Source organism: Ostrinia furnacalis, unplaced genomic scaffold (assembly GCF_004193835.3).
Source record: "Ostrinia furnacalis isolate ACB-3 unplaced genomic scaffold, ASM419383v2 OfSCF1376, whole genome shotgun sequence".
In the NCBI taxonomy this organism is placed as follows: Eukaryota; Metazoa; Arthropoda; class Insecta; order Lepidoptera; family Crambidae; genus Ostrinia; species Ostrinia furnacalis.
This window is the reverse complement of record NW_021131615.1, coordinates 432,399-452,708: the sequence shown is the minus strand read 5'-3', so window position 1 is coordinate 452,708 and position 20,310 is coordinate 432,399. Positions and strand designations below refer to the sequence as shown.

General features: G+C 37.3%; 1 protein-coding gene across 3 annotated transcripts in view; it reads left to right on the top strand.

Moving 5' to 3' along the window:
- The window catches only part of LOC114352475 (KH domain-containing, RNA-binding, signal transduction-associated protein 2), a 128,935-nt gene that overhangs the window by 47,243 nt on the left and 61,382 nt on the right, over positions 1-20,310 (top strand). The gene's annotated exons all lie outside the window — the stretch shown is intronic.

The following is a 20,310-nucleotide window of genomic DNA, read 5'->3' as shown; positions in this document are numbered from 1 at the left end:
TTAAAAAAGTACATTCTGTGTTTTTATTATTATTTAGGCAGTTAAATACTGCACAGTATTTAGTACACCATTTTCTTTATTTTCTTCCATCATACACAAGAATACGCGTGCGTGAGTCAATGTTCGCTCGTATGTGAGGCCTTGTCGAATAGTATCCTATAGGTGGGCCATTGTGCGTGTTTTGTTTTCGATGTAAACTCGCAGAGATGAACAGGCCTGGTACAACCAGTATCTATTACTCCAACTGTTACCTTTAGAGAGCTGGGCAAGGATGAAAAACAGCGCAGCCCGGGACTTGTTCTCGAGGCAGCTTGAGTTGAACCTCATGGCCTTTTGTTTCCTGTATTTTCTCTAGTTGTAATTTTAAATTAAGTAGTATGGACTTCGGGCACAATTTTTTTTAGTGACACTAATGCCTATTTAGTTCTACAAACACTGCATATTTTTTTCAAGTGATACCAATACACTATGGAAGGTCATTATGGAAAACCTTGGGGGAGGCCTTTGTCCATCAGTGGACGTCATTTGGCTGAAACGAACGAACGGACGAACGATATCGTTCGTCCCAATACCCGTTTACTTTTATACGAACACGGCACATCACTAGCCAGTCACATTACGCCTGGCTCATGATTCCATCAATCCGTGCGGCTTGTATTCACGAGATAGTGCCGTCGTGGAAAAACGATTTTATTCTCATCAATTGATTTGCCATTTCGGGTCTTATTGGCTTGAAGCGATGTCTACGACTCCTAAGGGAATTGCCCGGTCGTAAAGAATACAGCTTGGTACCTATTAGTACAATTTAGGTATCTGTGCTGTTATCCGTTGGATATGGAGGAAATATGATGATGTAAAAGAATCTGAAAAATGTATTAAAAGTAACTTAATAATACAGCGTCGTCACCATTTTATTTCAATCAGTGGCAATTTACTCTACGTGCAGACGAGGTGTTAGACTGACCGATTCATGATCCAAGGAACGCGGGTTCGATCCCCGCCGCCGAGTTCGGTTGTTGTGGTGAAACCACTCGTAACATAAACATATTTTTAGCTTATCACGAGGGGTTAGCGGGATTATTCTTTAAAAAAATAGAATATAATATAATTAGTAATTAATCTTTGGTCTGGATGTTTGTTACTCTTTCATGAAAAAACTCCTGAGCGGATATTGATGAAACTTTACAGTATTGTTGTTCATAACCCAGAATAACGTATAGGCTTTAATTTATGACGATCTGTCTGTGACAAACTAAATTTTACGCGGGTGAAGCCGCGGGCAAAAGCTAGTTATAAATAATTTTCTTATTCATTAAAACCGCCTCGATTGCGTCGTTTTCTATGTTGTGTTTGTTACTCTTTCACGAAAAAAGTACTAAACGGATTTTGATAAAACTTTACAGTATTATCTATACTAATATTATAAAGCTGAAGAGTTTATTTGTTTGTTTACTTGAACGCCCTAATCTCAGGAACTACCGGTCCGATTTGAAAAAATTGTTAAGGTGTGGTTAAAATAAACTCTTGAGTAAGATTTCTCACGTATATTTGAATGATCAAACGAACTTACCAAGTGAAGTTCGATCTAAATTATCCTGTTTTCGCCGAAGAGATTTAAAAATGGCTACTGGGTAACATCTCGCATTACCTCGGAGCAAAAGAATGGCTACTGGGTAACATCTCGCATTACCTCGGAGCAAAAAATGGCTACTGGTTAACATCGCGCGTTAACTTGGAGCTAAAAATGGGTCAAAGTTACGCGTCGTGTCACAACGCTTATAATAAAAATGTACGAGCACTTGCACAAAATAGTTGTTAAAACCAACCTTGTGTTGGGTCTAATTCTCGTCACTACACTGCACAACTTAAAATAATTACGTTTTTTGTCGGTAAAAACGTCCTGGTGACGTCACTTAAGCATTTTTCTTATACTGCGTGCGGTCGTTGCGCGTGCGCACAAAGGAATGAGACCGCTCGGACACCGAGCCCACAGCGTGGTAGGGGTGGGGTTGCCCGCTCTTTTGTTTTTTACTACTACTACGCTGAATATTGTGTGCGGATTGGGTTGTCGTACAGGGGTACTACATGGTAAAATAAATCTCGGAGGCGAAAGCAGGATAATTCAAGTAAAATAAAACGTATTACAAATCAAACAGTCATGGCGAGAACAACCGAACAACGAACCAAAAACAAACCCCTGGCGGTATTCAAACGAACTATTTACCTTTTTAAGAATACCACGCAAAGATATTAAGTATTATAAAATTTACATCTTAACAAAATTCTTACAGTTTTAGATAGCCCATTTATCGAGGAAGGCTATAATATACCATCACGAGTAATAAGTAGGTGCAGAGCAAAAATGATTTTCACGCGTACGAAGTCGCGGGCACTGCTAGTTGCTTATAATGTCGATCTGTGACAAACTTAATTTCACGTGGGCGAAGCCGTGGATAAAGCTATGTTCACAGCAAAGTATACTCGTATTATATTCCTAACGTGTAAGTTACATGTACCCATGTGTTACACCAACATACTTGTAACACATGGCCGACTTTTCCTAATTAATTTATCGCACTTACCCCTATGTTGTGTTAGTACCAAATATAAATAGCAAGAAACGGGCAAAAATACAGGGTGTTTCATAAATCTACTGGATGCTGCCGTCCTAAGCAAACATGGGATTAGCATGGACAAATATGGCGGCCATAACATGGCGGCTTTTTGTCATAATATGACATTGACTTTTAAGGGTAGGACCTCCAATTTTTAAGGGGTAGGTCCAATTGGGATGATGACTGGGTAATGAAATCGAAATTCTATTTAGTCCGTCAGACGTCAGAAAAAAATTATACTCCTTTCCATTTATTTACTAATACCAGGCCTGTTCATCTCCGCGAGTTTACATTGAGAACAAAACACGCACGATAACCCACCTACAGGATACTATTCGACAAGGCCTTACATACGAGCGAACATTGACTCACGCACGCGTATTCTTGTGTATGATGGAAGAAAATAAAGAAAATGGTGTACTAAATACTGTGCAGTATTTAACTGCCTAAATAATAATAAAAACACAGAATGTACTTTTTTTAAGTTGCCCCAAGACACTGAGAGGTAAATAAGTAGTTAATATTATTCATGATAATTCATGCTTAAATCATGTATTTCCTCCGCCATTTTCCGCAGTTTGGCACCTCACGTCACATCATTTTACCGAAGTCAGCCCTATAGCTTCGGCGCAGTGCCGATCACTGACGTTTGTCAACAAAATGGTGCTTGACTCTTGAGACAGGCTAAATTACACCATATTGTTAATGACATTGAGCATACATTTTTTAAATACCTTCGCGAAGTAAAACTTCTGTACGTAGTACCACAGGTAGTACTTATTATTATTCTGTGCTAATACACTGGTCATCACAAAAATCGACCCTCCCGCGACAAGCACTTTCAAACGTATGCATCCCCACTGCCCACCAATATTGGCACCATTTAAAAGCCTAGTTCTAAACTTTATTTCATTAAAGGAAAGGTTTTTAGCCCAAAAATGTGTCTGTAGAAGAATCGAGAGTCACTTCTTCAAAAAATAGGTAGTTACGCTTGAGCCAACTTTTATGGCTATAAAACTGTTAAGTTGGGATTAATCGTTATCCATCTGTTAAAGAGGACACATGAGATCATTATTTAGTTTTATAACCATAAAAATTGGTCTAATTGATCCCAGAGGTGAGCCCAAAGTGAGGTCTTTTTTCAAGTCACATTTATTGTATATCGCGTTTATGTTAATCGTTTATTAAGAAATTAAATGTGTTTTTCTTTTAGGATATTTATTGGGCTTTCAAATAACACCAATATTGTTGGAGCACCATGATTGTGTCAGTAGAAACGAGTTTTCCTATAAAACGTAGGTGGGCCGATTTTTGTGATGACCAGTATATTATAAATGCGAATCAAAAATATTTTTTTCAGTTTTGACAATATTTTGGCATTTATGAGTGCCCTGGAAAGGGCCTAGGTACTGAATAAAAGCTTTGACTTTGACTTCACTCGTATATTCCATTCACCTCAGTCACTCATCCACTCCCCAACTCACCCTAACCACGTAACTGCGGATCCGTATCAAACATTTATCAATAAGCAGTGTAAAGTTACGGGTTAAGTCCCACGGGTCCGGTCTACGGTGCCCAGACAAACGGCCGTGACAATATAGCCGGCTGATGTACTACTAGACAGGCCAGTGCTGCTGTTGCTCACAACAGAGAAACTTTGTATTATTTAAGAAAGTTTCATTTAATTTATTTAAACCAGGTTACCTATAAAATCTAACAATATTATATACATATATACAACAAAATGTTAACAAATAACTACTAAACTAAACTATAACTAAATAAAAAAGGGTTAAAATTAAAATATACAAGCTTTATAAATAAAAAATTTCACCTAAGTCGCTAAATAAGAAATATTTTTACTGAATTTGGCGTTAGCAGTCGTACCACGGTTTTCTTAAACTATTGCAGCTATTTTATCGTACATACTATTGAATATCCAATTTCTTGTATTAAATTTCTTGTTCCAATATTTTTTTATGGTTTTTGCCTTTTCACACTAAAGCCAGACTGAAAGAACTACAGGGTCAAAGAGGTAGTTAGAGACCAAATAAAAAACATATAGTTTTGTTTGTTTTTTTTAAGGGAGACAAAGACCTAGACAGATCCAAATTCAAGGCGTTTTATATTTTTTATTCAAGGCGTTTATTCAATAGTGAAGTATTAAATTATGTAATGTTTTAAAATTATTAGTTACTGAACTACCAAATCTTTTTGTCAATTGCAAGAAAAGGAGAGAAGTAAATGTACCAAAAGGCTCGCAAAGGTTGTTTTTAGCAGCCTATCTAGTAGCGTTCATAGAAGTCTTCGCTAGCAACCCTTCCCTGCCGTGTTCTTCAGGCTGGCTAATATAGATCTATTGAGGGATCCAGGTAAGATCTTTTGAGTACACACTGGTTTACAATATACAGGGTGTATCGAATTTCAGGGGAGCAACGAACCATAGTCAATGTTGTAAATGCGAAAGTATGTCGAAGTTTTTGACGCTTTTGTGCCTAAACTGTTGTTACAATATTTAGAATTGTTACAATATGTTACAATGTTTATTATGCATAAAACAGAGTCAATGGTCAAAGTTAGCGGACTTATGTAAAAATAATTTTATTTCTTAATAGAAAAAAAAGAAAATACTTATGCCCGCGGTTTCACCCACGTGAAATTTAGTTTGTCACAGATCGTCATAAATTATAGCCTATATATATGTTATTCTGGGTTATAAACAATAATACTGTAAAGTTTCATCAAAATCCGTTCAGTAATTTTGCGTGAAAGACAAACAAACATCCAGACATCCAAACTTTCGCATTTATAATATTAGTAGGATCTAAGATCTGTTACTGTCACTATAAATGCTTTATTGATTGATTGATTACTCTTAAAATTTTTGCAATAAAATTAGGTAAAATCATCATGTTTTAGGTGGCCTAAAACCCACCACCTCAGCTTCTAGATGGAGTAAAAGCCTTAACTTTAGTATCAAAAGTTATTTTATCTACCTTCTAATGAAACTATAGGTACTCTATTATTCAATGGCCCCCATAATTAATACCCCACAATACTTAAGTACGAAGAATATAACCTGTTTAGCACGATATTATTAATACTGTCAACGCTTAAGTTACGTTAGTACTAGTCCATAAATTCATATGTGTGTGACAGTCCGTAAAATTTTATCTTCTGTAACACTACCGTTGAAGTATTATAAACTTTAAGCCCCGGTGTTAAAGTATGAAACGGGGAAACTCGTAACTTTGCCCGGGATATTTGTTTTTATTTGTTTTGTGTGAGGGCTGGCACAAGAGTGTGCTATATTTTTTATTGTCGACTAACTTGATAAAGGAGTATAAATGAAACAATAAGGAAGTAAGAGTGAATTATTTAGCATTTTTGCTTCAAGAACTCTATAAATAAATGAAGACTCATTCTAATCCTTATTTTCTACTTTTTGAAACTGAACAAATGTTAAGATAGTGGCGATAACAAATAATAAGGGTTCCTTGTCAGGACTACGGAACTTTGACGAGGACTGATTGCAATAATATGATAGTGACACATAAGCATCTCCGTGCTTTCGGAACACATTTTAAAAAATTTTACTAATTAATATTACTTCGTAGTAAGTATTTATTGCTTAGTCATAGGTGTTTGAATCTGAAAATGAGAACCTCCTCCTTTTTGACGTCGGTTAATAAGGCCACCTACCTTGCACCTGACCCTCCACCAATCTGCACATGGCTCGCATGACCCAAAACCCCCACAGTGGGGTAATTTGTGCAACCCCACGACCTTCACTGCCTTATACAGGGTGGAATTTTGTAATGCCACCTGGAGGGAAAGTACTCTTAATACTGTCAGAAAATTTTACTCAAACTTAAGAGCACTTTCCCTCCAGGTGGCATTACACAATTCCACCCTGTATCTAAGTACCTCCCGCGACCTTCACTGCTTTATTTATTATTTTTCTCGGCTGGCAACCCTGCAACCGCTGTATCTCGAAAGAATGGAGTTGTTTATCTTCGAGTTGCCCGCTGTGCGTTTCATCCACGTTTCATCCGTCCTCCGTTGCGATATATCACTATATGGGATGAATAAAGTGCGAATACGTCGAATAACATAATACATAATTATTATTAAAGTTAACATTATAATATGGTATTTTGTTTCCTAGAAGATTTAGGTAAAAACTAGATTTAATGTCAGTCCATCAACCAATGTGAATTCCATCAATCAAAGACCATCAATATATGTTTAAATTGATTCCTTACGCCTCTCATTTGAAGGCGCCCTAAGTCTCTATACTCGAATTAGAATTTCAGTAAAGACACAAAAAGTCTCTTCAGTGCTTTCTGCAATGCTTTCGAATCAAGACCTAAGATTATTAGCAATTTGTATTGCACAAATTACAAATAGTCCCGTTAGCCCCTCGTGTTAAGCTAAATAAGCTTGTGTTACGAGTGGGCTCACCACAATAGTCCAGCGGCAGTAGGATTCGAACCCGCGTTCCTCGGATCTCGAGTCGGCCAGTCCGACCACTTCACCGTTGGGCTATCGTGGGTATGATTCTAGTAATACCTGTGGATTAGTCGTTAAGTCTAACCTAGTTAGTACCATGATAACATCTGACAGTTAGGTTGGTCACACTGCCTGTGGTGTAAAGCCAAATTTAGTTCTAGACCAGCACTAAATCTAGATTAGTGCTGTAATTCCTTCGCATGCTTATGAGTAGGCGCACACCGTTGATTTTTAGCTGGCCGATAGTTGTGCCCGATTTTAAATTGTATGAAGAATTAGCCAAATTGAATCGGCGTAGTGTGCGCACTCCCATATACATGCCCATACTGATCAACTGCCCGACTAAACTATCGGCCGATGAAAAATCAACGGTGTGCGCCTACTCTAAGTCTGAACTGAGCACTCAGGCTGACCCAGGTCTAGTGGTGTGCGCGCATCGATGCATATTTATCGAATTTACCGATGAATATTTATCGATAGCTCTCTGAATCGCTGCGATAATTTAAAAAAAAAGTCGCTGGCAAGCTGCATATTTTGAATTCACTTTAAAACTATTGCTATTTGAATATTGTAAGAATTTTGAGCGCGAGCTCATGGATTTTTCTGGATGTAAAATTCAGCACTTGTAGTGATTTTAAAAATTCCGAACTTTATGGCACCTTGCACTAATGCAACTTTGCAATTGAAAGTTCTGAAAATGTATCGATATAATCCCATCACTATTTCTACAATTAACATTAATATGTGGATGTGGCAAAATGTATTTCTTGAAATCAAACAATGGAATATTTAAAATAATAATTAATTATTACTTAAAACTTGTATATTTTTTTCAGTTCAGTCAAAAAGTAGGAAGTAGGTTCCTACGTATTTGGAAAGTGTATAAGGGGAACAAATAGAAAAATAAAATAAAAAAGTGAACTCAGATCATTGTTTTGAATTCCAAAAATATTTTTGAAACTCTCTACAATACTTACGCCCGTATAAGAAACGATGCTTGCTTAGGTAAAGCAGCAAATCGAACGCACAGCGTTGAATAAAGCTCTGTGATTGGTTCGTGTGTCACACTGTGAGACCTCATAGTATCTAATGTGTAACGGGTGTTACTTTACCTATACAATAAATTATCCTACCCTTTATTTAGAATCGAATCTAAAATGTCATAATATTCATTGTAAAAGATACGAAGGAAGTCAAAAACTAATTGGACGTTTACTTTCATTGAGAAATCCTTGAATGTCTTTGTTAATAGGTCTCCCATTACATCATCTTTACAAAGGGATGGAATGCCGATGATATTTTTGCCGTAGGCAAAAAACTTAATCCTATTTTATACTTTTGTGTGGGCCCTCGTTACGGCCATAGTAAAAAAAGACCAGTAGACCCTCTCCGTACTTCGTTAAGTCCACTGCTGGGCAAAGGCCGCTTTAAAGGATTTCCACAACGGTTTGCTAAGTTACTTGACGCCTGAAAATAGCCCCGGATCTTTTATAAATTAGTTTCAACCAAAGAAATTTTAGAATATCATTGTCCTCTATTATCATAAGGTCATTAATGCCCGTTTTCCCTAATTTTTAAGTGAGCCCTTTGAAAACAAAATTCCTGCAAGGCGTTACCATAGGGGTCACTTAAAAATTAGGGATTGATGGTGAAAACGGGCATTAGTCTCCACTGCAGGACCACAACCCTCTCTAAACTCTCGAATCTATACTAATATTATAAATGCAAAAGTAACTCTGTCTGTCTGTCTCTGTCTGTCGGTCTTGCTTTGACGCCTAAACCACAGAACCGATTTTGATTAAAGGCAAAGTGATAGTTTGAGTCCTGAAAAAGGACATAGGATAGTTTTTATCCCGGTTTTTGAAGCAGGAACACGCGTGATAAAGTTTTTCCGTGACAGACAAAATTCCACGCGGGCGAAGCCGCGGGCGGAAATCTAGTCTACCATAAATTAGCTTTTCCTCGCCAAAAAAACTTTTTTTGGAATACACAGCTTGAAAATTGCCATTTTCTCAATAGTCAGTGCTGTAGACACTTTACTGCACCTTTTTTAGCTGTGGCAACAATAAGTATATTGTATTGCCCTCTCAAAATAATGAAATACCTTGACCCTTTTTGCAGATTATTTACATGTTTATTGACTCAAATTCTGTTGGAAATTTCGAACGCTTGGCATTTTCTTTGATGAAAACACTCGCAGTCTAAAAAATAAATTAATAACAACAGATCCTGAGATTCTTTCTTCTTAGAAAAAAACATTTTTGTCTGTCTTGAAATTAAATGTAAGGACTAAACTTGTCAAAAAGGGAGTGCCTGAAAACTATTTATATCTTTTTAATTTATTATGTATATTTAATAATATCTAATTTATTTTTTATCTTTGTTTACAGGTATGCAATCCAGTTAATTAATATCGTCAGAGAACGGCAACTGGAAGGGTTTTTTTTTTTTTATTAGTGCTACTGAAATGCACTTGCAACTGGTGCTAACGGTTTACTCCAACTGGAAGGGTTTGTTGCTTATAATATTTCAGTTTAAAAAAAAATGGCAATACTTAGATAAAAACAAATTCAGAAAAAGACAGAATAATTAAACACACAGAAGACGTAATTATTAATTTAGAAAAAGGTTGTAAAAAGGCTTTATTTATTTAGGATAGCATCGTCATCCCTGGAACAGTCTGTTGAAGTTCGTTCAAATTCACGTTATTCTTGCAACATCAATAAAGGGGTGAAAAAGAATAAAAAAGCCGAACGTAGCATTTCAAAATTCAAATCCCGAATATCCAAGTTAGTCCAGTCATTACGTACATTCAAAAAAGAAAATGAATTTGCGCTTCTAATTTTTTAATATGTTGTAGGGGATACCTAGAAAAGCTTAACTTGAGATTGTCGACCAAGCTTTCCTAGGAGCTTTCGCCGCCATGTTGAAAAAAGGGGTAAAATTTGTTTTTCGGCAATAACTCGGCTATCCGATGAGACTCGAAAATTTTTGTAGGACACTTTTTGTAGCTTTCTTTGTGCTCTACAATAACGCCCGAACCATTTTTAGCGTATCATGCATCGTTATCGAGATATCGATCGATAAAGTCAAAAATTTTGGACACAATTTTTGTTTTTTTCTTTTTTTTTCTTTGGGTCTTAATAAATATGAAAAATTCCGAAATAATTAAATAATTAATTAAAAAGTAAAAAGTAAAATTTAATTACTTTTAATTACTTTTTAATTACTTTTTTTTAAGTAACGGCAAAGCATTTGTATTAGTTGGTTCTTGTTTTGATCCCTTGTGAGAAACTTCTCCTGGCTAACTTTTGGAGTAGTTGTCTCATCGAATGTGAACTCCGGCGATTGGTTTTTTCTCGAACGTCGTACTCTTTCCGAAGTTTTCGTTCCAGCGAGTGTCATATCAGTCGGATAACCGTCGAATATGATTGCAACCTTTCCTTCGAAGTTATGTTGTACGTATCTGACGTTAATTATTTAATTATTCCGAAATAATTTGTGTCCAAAATTTTTGACTTTATCGATCGATATCTCGATAACGATGCATGATACGCTAAAAATGGTTCGGGCGTTATTGTAGAGCACAAAGAAAGCTACAAAAAGTGTCCTACAAAAATTTTCGAATCTCATCGGATAGCCGAGTTATTGCCGAAAAACAAATTTTAAGCGTTTTCCAAGATGGCGGCGAAAGCTCCTAGGAAAGCTTGGTCGACAATCTCAAGTTAAGCTTTTCTAGGTATCCCCTACAACATATTAAAAAATTAGAAGCGCAAATTCATTTTCTTTTATTTGCCTTTTTTTCGGACGAAATGACTGGACTAAGTTTAGAACGCCAAAAAGTAACCATCGGGATTTGGCGGGAGCGGACACGTATCGTGAGCGTGACCTGTTCGAATTTCAAATTTTGAAAACCAAATGACTGACCCTGTCGCCGGCCAGTATGCAGATGCTAGGAATCGAGGTTTTAATCTGTTTGATTTTCCAATCTGACATTACCAGATCAGTGTAGATTGCGCTGTGTTCAATTCTTTTTACAAGCTTTTTATTACTTTCACATGTCTGGTGTCTGTCGTCAAATCTTGCAACTTAAAATTGACCCACTTCCCGGTTTCCTATTGAGCTGAAATTTTGCATACATGTGTAAGTCCGATGACAATGCAATATTATGGTACCATTGAGCTAGTCTGATGATGGAGTCGGGAGGTGGCCATAGGAACTCCTAAACAAAACGGCGGAAACTCATCGAGCTTGGGTTCGTTGGATTTGTCTTTTCGAGCACTTTAGTGTTAGATAACGTCCAGGGTCCTGAGATTAAGATATAACTAAAAAGTGTAAAATAAAATTATAATAAAAATAAACTTTTTTAAAAACAAGCTTTTATTCTGAATTTCGAAAGCTTGTAGCGCAAACAGAGAAAAAGAGGAATAATTTCCATGCGCGATACAAACTTTCGAAATTCAGAATAAAAGCTTGTTTTTAAAAAAGTTTATTTTTATTATAATTGAATTGATCCGTTTTTGACTTTATAATGAACGCGACTAAAAAATAATTAATGTAAATATTTTATTCGAGACGTCAAGAAGAATTTATTATTGAATCTGAAGCCACGATAGCCGAACGGTGAAGGGGTCGGACTGGCCGACTCGTGATCCGGGGAACGCGGGTTCGGTCCCCGCCGCCGCTCGACTATTGTGGTGAGCTCACTGGTGATACAAGCATATTTAGCTACGAAGGGCTATTAATAATTTGGAATAAAAAAATTGGGGTGTCTCAAAGCGCTGTTAAAAAGCCTAATTGAAGAAAATATGAACCTCAGGGAATCGAGAGTCCAAAATACTAACCCACTGAACCACAAAAACTTTGTTACACTCGTTTGAGTTACGAATATTTGTCCAATGTTAGTCCAAACTAGGGATTTTATGGATATGTAGTTACGGTTATGGATAAGGTTACGGATATAGGAATAAAATTATACCGGTTTCGGTTACGGTTACGGATATTTTTTTATTTCGGATATCCGAAAGTTTCGGTTACGGTTACGGTTACGGATGCTTAAGAATGCAATTTGCAATAGTTGTCCAACACGGTTCATTCATGGCCGACACTTCACATCGAATAAAATGTAATAAAAAAAATTGATTCTAGATGGCATTATACGGATAATTCAGGCTGTTACTTATGCCTTTACATATAATGCTATACGAAAAACAATTTAAACTGCCTACATCCGAAACTATCCGAAACTTTTGAATCGGTTACGGTTACGGTTTCGGGTATTTTTTTATTTCGAATATCCGAAAGTTTTGGTTACGATTACGGATATTCATAACATCCCTGGTCCAAACTTCCCAGAGTTCTCACTGGTTGCCATAACAACGAAGTGTAGAATGTAAGTTTTGCAGCTCAGTCCCGTTGCATGAATAATGAACGGTTTAAACTCCCATGCATAAGTTGCTGAGCTCGGTCGGAATCAAGTGCAGTTTTCGGTCAGTGCACAATGCATTTTGGAACTTGGCCGGTTTTTGACCGCAACGGTTTCGCACACGAAAAAATACGTGTCATTGCAAAGATTGAACTGTATGTATTCGTATATTTTGTTTTAGTCGCTCGTAATTTTTTTGTTACTAAAGGTCGACTAAACGTTCAATCGCCATCGCTGCACGCCGGCTGATCGCATGTGATCGCGTTGATTTGGCCGAACCTCCACTAAAAATACTTTCGTAAGAATCTAAGAATCGGCAATGTCTTTACTTTCAAGTTCACTCACCACATAAAAACTTATTTCTCTTGTCACAGAAAAAGTTTTATTAGGTTCATTTATTATTTCTATTCTATTAGTTAATCTAACCATCGTACAGAAAAACAGCTCTATAAAAACCGACCAAACTATCGACCGATAAGTGTGTAGTTGCGGATAATAAACGTCAAAAGTCTGTCAAATTCCATACAAAAACACCGGTTACGGTTATAGTTACGGTTAAAGTTTAGGTGCTGCAACTGAGGCTACACCTTGGCATGTCTTTTAATACAGCATGTTAAAAATATGAGATGCTACTACCTAGGTATGTATTTTGCAACAAACTCTATAGTCTGCTAGTACTAACTGTACTAAAGATAAATCAAAAGTTGTACAGGAACAGGTGAAAACATCCCACTATGACACCGCAAAGAACTATCCACTATAAATAACCGGACTATCCACCGTAAAAGATGGTATCCATTCCAAAAGTTGGCGTCCACCGCAGGTACGAGTAAAGTTTGAGGATATTTGCCGTGAACGCTGCGGCGCCATCTCGCGGATGCAAATAAGAAGCTGCAGGCGTAGGTTTGGGGTGTGGTACAGGTTAAAAAAATGTGACCTTTGCTAAATATTTAATAATAACATCTGGCAACACCAAGACGACGCCTATCCCCCATGGCATTTTTTACTGCCTTACCTGCCTTGGTATTAGGGCATGTAATATCGGAAGGTTTTCAATTCCGATATTGGATTCCGATATTAGATCTCAATATCGGAATTCCGATATTAATATCGGAATTGAGTTCATGTTCTATAAAATTAATATTTGGTTATATTTGTAAGAATTCTGGATTGTTTACAATAACAGAATGATTTTAATCAAAATCTTTAATTTGGTACAAAACAGCACTTCATAAAATTGAAGTATTTTAAAACCATTTTTACGTTATGGGTATCCATTGCATTTGGTTTTTTATGTGACAAGAGGCAAACGAGCAGACGGATCACCTGATAATAAAATTAATGGTTACTGATAATGAGCCTAATGGACTAGCAAATAATTAAAGTGTTTTTGTAAAATCACAGGTATCAAACAAACTTTTACTGCTTCATTAATATTATTATTACCCTGTTTTATGTTGGCGGAACGAATTTTAGAGTCATTCAAATCACGTGTTACAAAAATCGTAGAGAGTGTAAAAAAACTTGAATATGCTTGTAATTTGTTCCTTTTTGATTATCGATGTACAACTCACAAAACCACGAGCCATCATCATCATCATCATGTCAGCCATAGGACGTCCACTGCTGACCACAGGCTCCGATGCTGATTTTCACAATGGCCGGTTGGTGGCGGCCTGTATCCAGCGCCTTCCTGCTACCTTTATGAGGTCGTCGGTCCACCTTGTGGTTAAGAGTCCTACGTTGCGCTTTACGTGGCCTCCACTTCATAACCTTGCTGCCTCATCTTCCGTCTGTTTTGCATACTAAGGCAGAACCGTTGGAAGACCTTATCACAATGCTCGAAGACCTTAATCGAGTTTCCCAACAGGTAGGCCTTCGGATGAATATGGAAAAAACGAAGCTTATGTTGAATGTCCATGTTGCTCCTTACCCAGTTTCGGTTAGGAGCTCGATTCTCGAGATTGTTGACAAGTAAGTATGTCTATCTCGGGCAAACGATCAGCTAGGTAGTTAGATGCAATTTCGAGAAAGAGGTAAATCGTCGAATACGAAGACGAAAGTCTTCAATTAGTGTGTGTTACCAGTGATGATATACGGCTCGAAAACGTGGCCTTTGAATATAGGACACAACGTGCTATAGAGAGGGATAAGCTTGGTGTTTCTTTACGAGATCTAATCAGAAATGAGAAGCTCCATAAACTAAGGTCGCTGACATAGCCCGACGAATTAGCAAGCTGAAGTGGCAATGGGCAGGACACATAGTACGCAGAACTGACGGTCCATAGTCCAGTAAAATTAATGTTTGAAAGGGAGTTGAGATGTCGTTCTTTGTTGACCAAGTACCTATGGCAAATTCTAAAATTGATTTAGAACAAGTTACATTAATCATATTATGGTTAATGTAACGTAAAGATATTCAAATATTTGCAGTGGAACAAAACGTGATGGTGAGAGACATGAGAAAATCATTGGTCTTTGCCAATCATGTACTTTGGGCTTTGTGGCAGGTTTTGGCGAGTTTAAACGCTTTGTTTAAAACCTCAATTAAAACCTTTATCTGATTCCGATATTACGATATTGGGTCGCTCAATATCGGAATTGAAATATCGGATCTCGCAGTCCGAGATTCCGATATTACGAGATTCCGAGATTCCGATATTCATGCCCTACTTGGTATGTATAAAAAAAACTTCTTCCTCTTTTTTCCACCATTTTGTCTGTTTCCTCGTGGTCCTACTAGCTAGCCCTCGTAATGAATTAATTACTTGCAACTTGAGTTTCGTTGTATAGACCTTCACCTAATTTATTCATTCTTCGTGTCAACTAATACCGCTGCTGGACAAAAGCTTCCTCAACGGATTGCCACCGAGATACCCGCATCTAGCTGCTTCCTACGACCTTTGTTAGATCGTCGGTCCACCGAGTGAGTTTTTCGGTCCACTCGTGATGTTTTCTGCCCCAACGGCCATCAGTTCTACGAGCTGTGCTGATAGCCACCGCCATCGCCAGATAAGTTTGAAAATTCTGCGGGCTTATGTTATGACTAGCGGCCGCCCGCGACTTCGTACGCGTGGATCCCGTTATACCCCCTTAGGGGTGGAGTTTCGTAAAATCCTTTCTTAGCGGATGCCTACGTCATAACAACTACTTGCACGCCAAATTTCAGCCCGATCCGTCCAGTGGTTTGGGCTGTGCGTTGATCAGTCAGTCGGTCACCTTTGAACTATTGTACCTATAATTACATTAACTACACTTTTTCAATCGCTTTCAGTCTTTTACTTGTACCATATTAGAACGTCTTAAAATAAAACCTTAATTTACAACTTAGGCCGAGAAGATACTCGGAATTTACGTGCGATGCTAATTCATCTCCGGTATTTACCGTTATAACGTTATTCGTTATTCAGAACAACGGACGGTTATCGTTACGATAACGAATCGTTTGTTTGTCGGAGTTCTGGCAGCGGAGCTAACTCATCTGTTAATAAAGTTACTTTTCGGTGAGTTTTTATGTTTGTATAGAAAATCTACTTTTAGTTTGTTCTTAGAAGCAGTTTCTTCAATGTAGAGAATTCAATTTTATTTTTATATTAATTTTGTTTGTGTTGTCAGTGTCATAGATTTTAGAATTTTTATTTATAAAACTTTTCTAGTTCCTACTAAAATGAATGTGAAAGTCTGTGAGAATAGATGGAGCTTTGTTTGGGTCTCTTTCAGGCAAAAAATACTGAACGGATTTTGATTATCCTAAATTTTAATCCTTTCCCGGGACTCGAAACTATCTCTATGACAAATTTCATTAAAATTCGGTTCAGTGGTTTAGGCGTGAAAGCAAGATAGACAGACAGAGTTACTTTCGCATTTGTAATATTAGTATAGAAGTATAGACTAAAAACAATAATAAGTTCACTATTAGCGGGCGAAACCGCGGGCAAAAGCTAGTCTTTGAATATAACAAACATGTCTGACCAATGCCCAGTCTAAATAACGTGTGGAAGTCATCAAAATTAATACACCCACTATTATACGCAATTGGGTGCAGATTGTCGTCCTAACGCCGCTACAGTCGGTCTGCCCCTTAATATTGGCGCGAACATTAGTGTCCTCATCAAGCTAAAAATGAACTTTATCCAGTGGGAATAGGGTTCAAAATGCGACGGCATAAAGACCAGATTCGAACCAGATGTTAGTTTAAAATATGTTCGTATTAATATGGTGGAATGGTATATAAATAAAAAGTTATGTTGTATGTTGTGATGTTTCTTTATTGTATTAGATGCTGAGTTTTGAATTAGATATTTGTTTGAAATATAATTGTACACGGCTGATATTGTTACGCAAGCAGATCGAATTAATTAGTAGGCATATTATTTTTTATGACTTGTCACATAACATCTTTTTTTTGGAAAATAACAATATTTATAGGTTTATGACTTTGCCGTTTTTAATCCATTTAACTTATGATTTTTTATAAAATTCAATAAATTTCACGTCACGCTACGCTCACGCCACGTCACGCTATGATCACACAAAATTACGCTACATTCAGCTACATTACGCTCACGCTACGTTCACGTCCTTCCACGATACACTCCCGATACGTCACGCTACATTTATGCTACGTCGCGCTACATCACGCCACGTCATGCTTTTTACTGCCTACGACTGCTTTAGTTACAATATAGCTTCTAGAAAATCGTATTCCTACTACAGTTTTCTCAAATACACCGCATTTTAACTACGCCACGCTATGCTCACACACTACATCACGATACATCCACGCTACGTCACGATACATTTACGCTACATCACGCCACATCACGCCACATCACGCATTTTATCACCAACGCCTGCAGTTTGCCAAAGGTTTCCAGATAATCGTCTTTATTACCATTTCCTCAAATACACCGCATTCGATAGTTAATTCAGATCGACGTTTATAGATTGTTAATCTCTTGCTAATTTATAGTTACCGCCGTATTCTTCGATCAATTCGTTTTCAAATAGATTCTGGCATCGAGCACCGACTATTTGTTAAAGTCCGTTAAATCGTTTCAACGTTGCTGTAAAATAGTCGGCGGGACGTCGTTTTGAGGGGAAAATGTAGGTATTAGTATATTTCAGACAGCTTTTGCCCGCGGTTTCGCTTGCGTGGTTCGGTCGAACTTTCATAGTCATAGTCACTTTAAATCTATCACGCGCCAAAGGTGCACCCCTGTCTCACTCCTACTCGTATAAAGCCTTCTTAATAATTAAAAAACCCTTTCTTAGTGCTTATTGCAACCTCCGTTGTGCTAGATTTTAGATTCAAGTAAGTATAGAAATTGTATCTTGGAATCAAATATAGGAAGATCGTTCGTTTCAACAAAATGACGTCCACTGGACAAAGGCCTCCCCAAAGATTTTCACTACGACTGGTCCTGCGCCGCCCGCATCCAGATGCTTCCCGCGACCTTCATCAGATCGTCTATCCACCTAGTGGGAGGCTTGCCCACACTACGCCTTCCGGGCTGTGGTCGCCACTCGATAACCTTTTACTCCAACGGCCATATTAACTCTTCCAGGATAGGTTTATAAGTGAAACCTTATGCATAAATTAGGCATAATTAAACATTCATAGTAAATTAAGCGTAGAATTTTAGCGCTTTTACACTACGCTAGTCTAATTCATATTCATAGAACACTAACGAAAATATTATGCTCCTATGTGTTTATTGTAGGAGTTGAAATGTGAGATCTGATATTAATATGTTTTAGCGTTGAAGTAATTATTAATTAGTTACCGATGTAATGACTATTCGGTTAGGGATGGCGATTTAAAAGCTTGAATCTATTTGAATCAAAGCCTAAAGAACTTATTTATAAATCGTTCATAAAAATAAAACCAACGAAATATCTATTTTTGTTCACACTAAAATTCTATAGCATTCTATTCGTGTATTCTTAAATTGTTTTATTTGAAATCATTAGATATTAGAGGCCAAAGTCGTTAAAAAGACTCCTTTTCTCCAAACTTTAAACTTTTAAACGATTCTGTGTTTATGTAATCGATTATTATTCGTTCTGTAATCGTACAAAGCTAACTACAGGCGTCGACATTTCTTTGTCAAATCGATTATACGATTAATCGTTCTGCAATCGTCATCCCTAACGTTCTGGCAAAATGTCCGTTCTGCAACAAATCGATATGCAGTTCTAACAAATGGTTATTGCGTTAAAACCGGTGTTTTATAATATTATTATTGGTAACATAAATTGGAATTAACTTCGGACATTTTGGCTTTAGTAAAGCACATTATTGAATTAATCGTGTATGTATTTAGTACGAATAGGAGTTATAAAACGAAAGACATAAAACCGTCTCTTCATGAAACTGAAAAGTAACAGGTAGGTATGTATTATATACTAATATTATAAATGCGAAAGTAACTCTGTCTGTCTGTCTCGCTTTCACGCCTAAACCACTGAACCGATTTTGATAAAAATTTGGCATAGAGATAGTTTGAGTCCCGGGAAAGGACATAGGATAGTTTTTATCCCGGATTTTGAAACAGGGACGCGCGCGATAAAGCTGTGACTGACAAAATTCCACGCGGGCGAAGCCGCGGGCGGAAAGCTAGTTTTTATATAAATTTTACATTGCAGAAAGTTTCTCCTTCTTGAATGTGAAGTTTCTCAGGTGTTTGTGTGAAATACTGATATTAAACAGGTACAACAAGTGTACCTGTACAATTACAACAGGGATCATTCCAATTAATGTCCATGCAGTAAGAGTGGGAACAATTCCTGTTGTAAATAAAGATATCTAAACTCCATGCACTTTTTCAAAAATTCAAGAAAACGACATCTAGCGACGTTTTTAGTACCAATTGTATAAATTGCACTGTTCTAAATCGTTCTAGAGCTCGTAAACATTCGCCGTCGCAAAACGCAATTACAGAAGATCCAGCATCTGTCAACGGGCCGTATGCATAAAAGATGCACTTGGACCGCTTCCAAATTGTCCAGGGTTCTATTCCCGGCGGTATAACTCAAGTGGGGTCGGCTGTTTTGTTTTGGAGATGGCAGATCTCGGTAATGGTGCGTCTAAGATAGGGATGTCACGGATATGTAGTTTCGGTTATGGATACGGTTACGGATATAGGAATAATATTTTACCGGTTTCGGTTACGGATATTTTTTTTTTTCGGATATCCGAAAGTTTCGGTTACGGTTACGGATATCTGTGCTTTAGAATGCAATTTGCAATAGTTGTCTAACACGGTTCATTCATGGCCGCACACTTTACATCGAATAAAAAGTAATAAAAAAATAAAAATTGATACTAGATGGCATTATAAAGCAAAGGTAAATCAGGCTGTTATGCCTTTACATATAATGCTATACAAAAAACAATTCAAACTGCCTACATCCGAAACTATCCGAAACTTTTGAATCGGTTACGGTTACGGCTTCGGATATTTTTTTATTTCGGATATCCGAAAGTTTTGATTACGGATACGGATATACATAACATCCCTGGTCTAAAGGTTGGCTCGATTTGATTTTAGGTCGCTTTGATGCATTCATAGATATGACTGAATTAGAATTAGACTGACTGACAAATGGGACACTTGTTAGGTATTATTTCACTTTGTAAGCAACTGTCCTCTAGCTAGGTTGTATAGTAGGGAATTTAGTGCAACGATTTGTATGGAGACCCCTCCACTTTGGTATAGAAGGTTCATTTTTGCATCAGTTGTTCTTTGGGTGCTC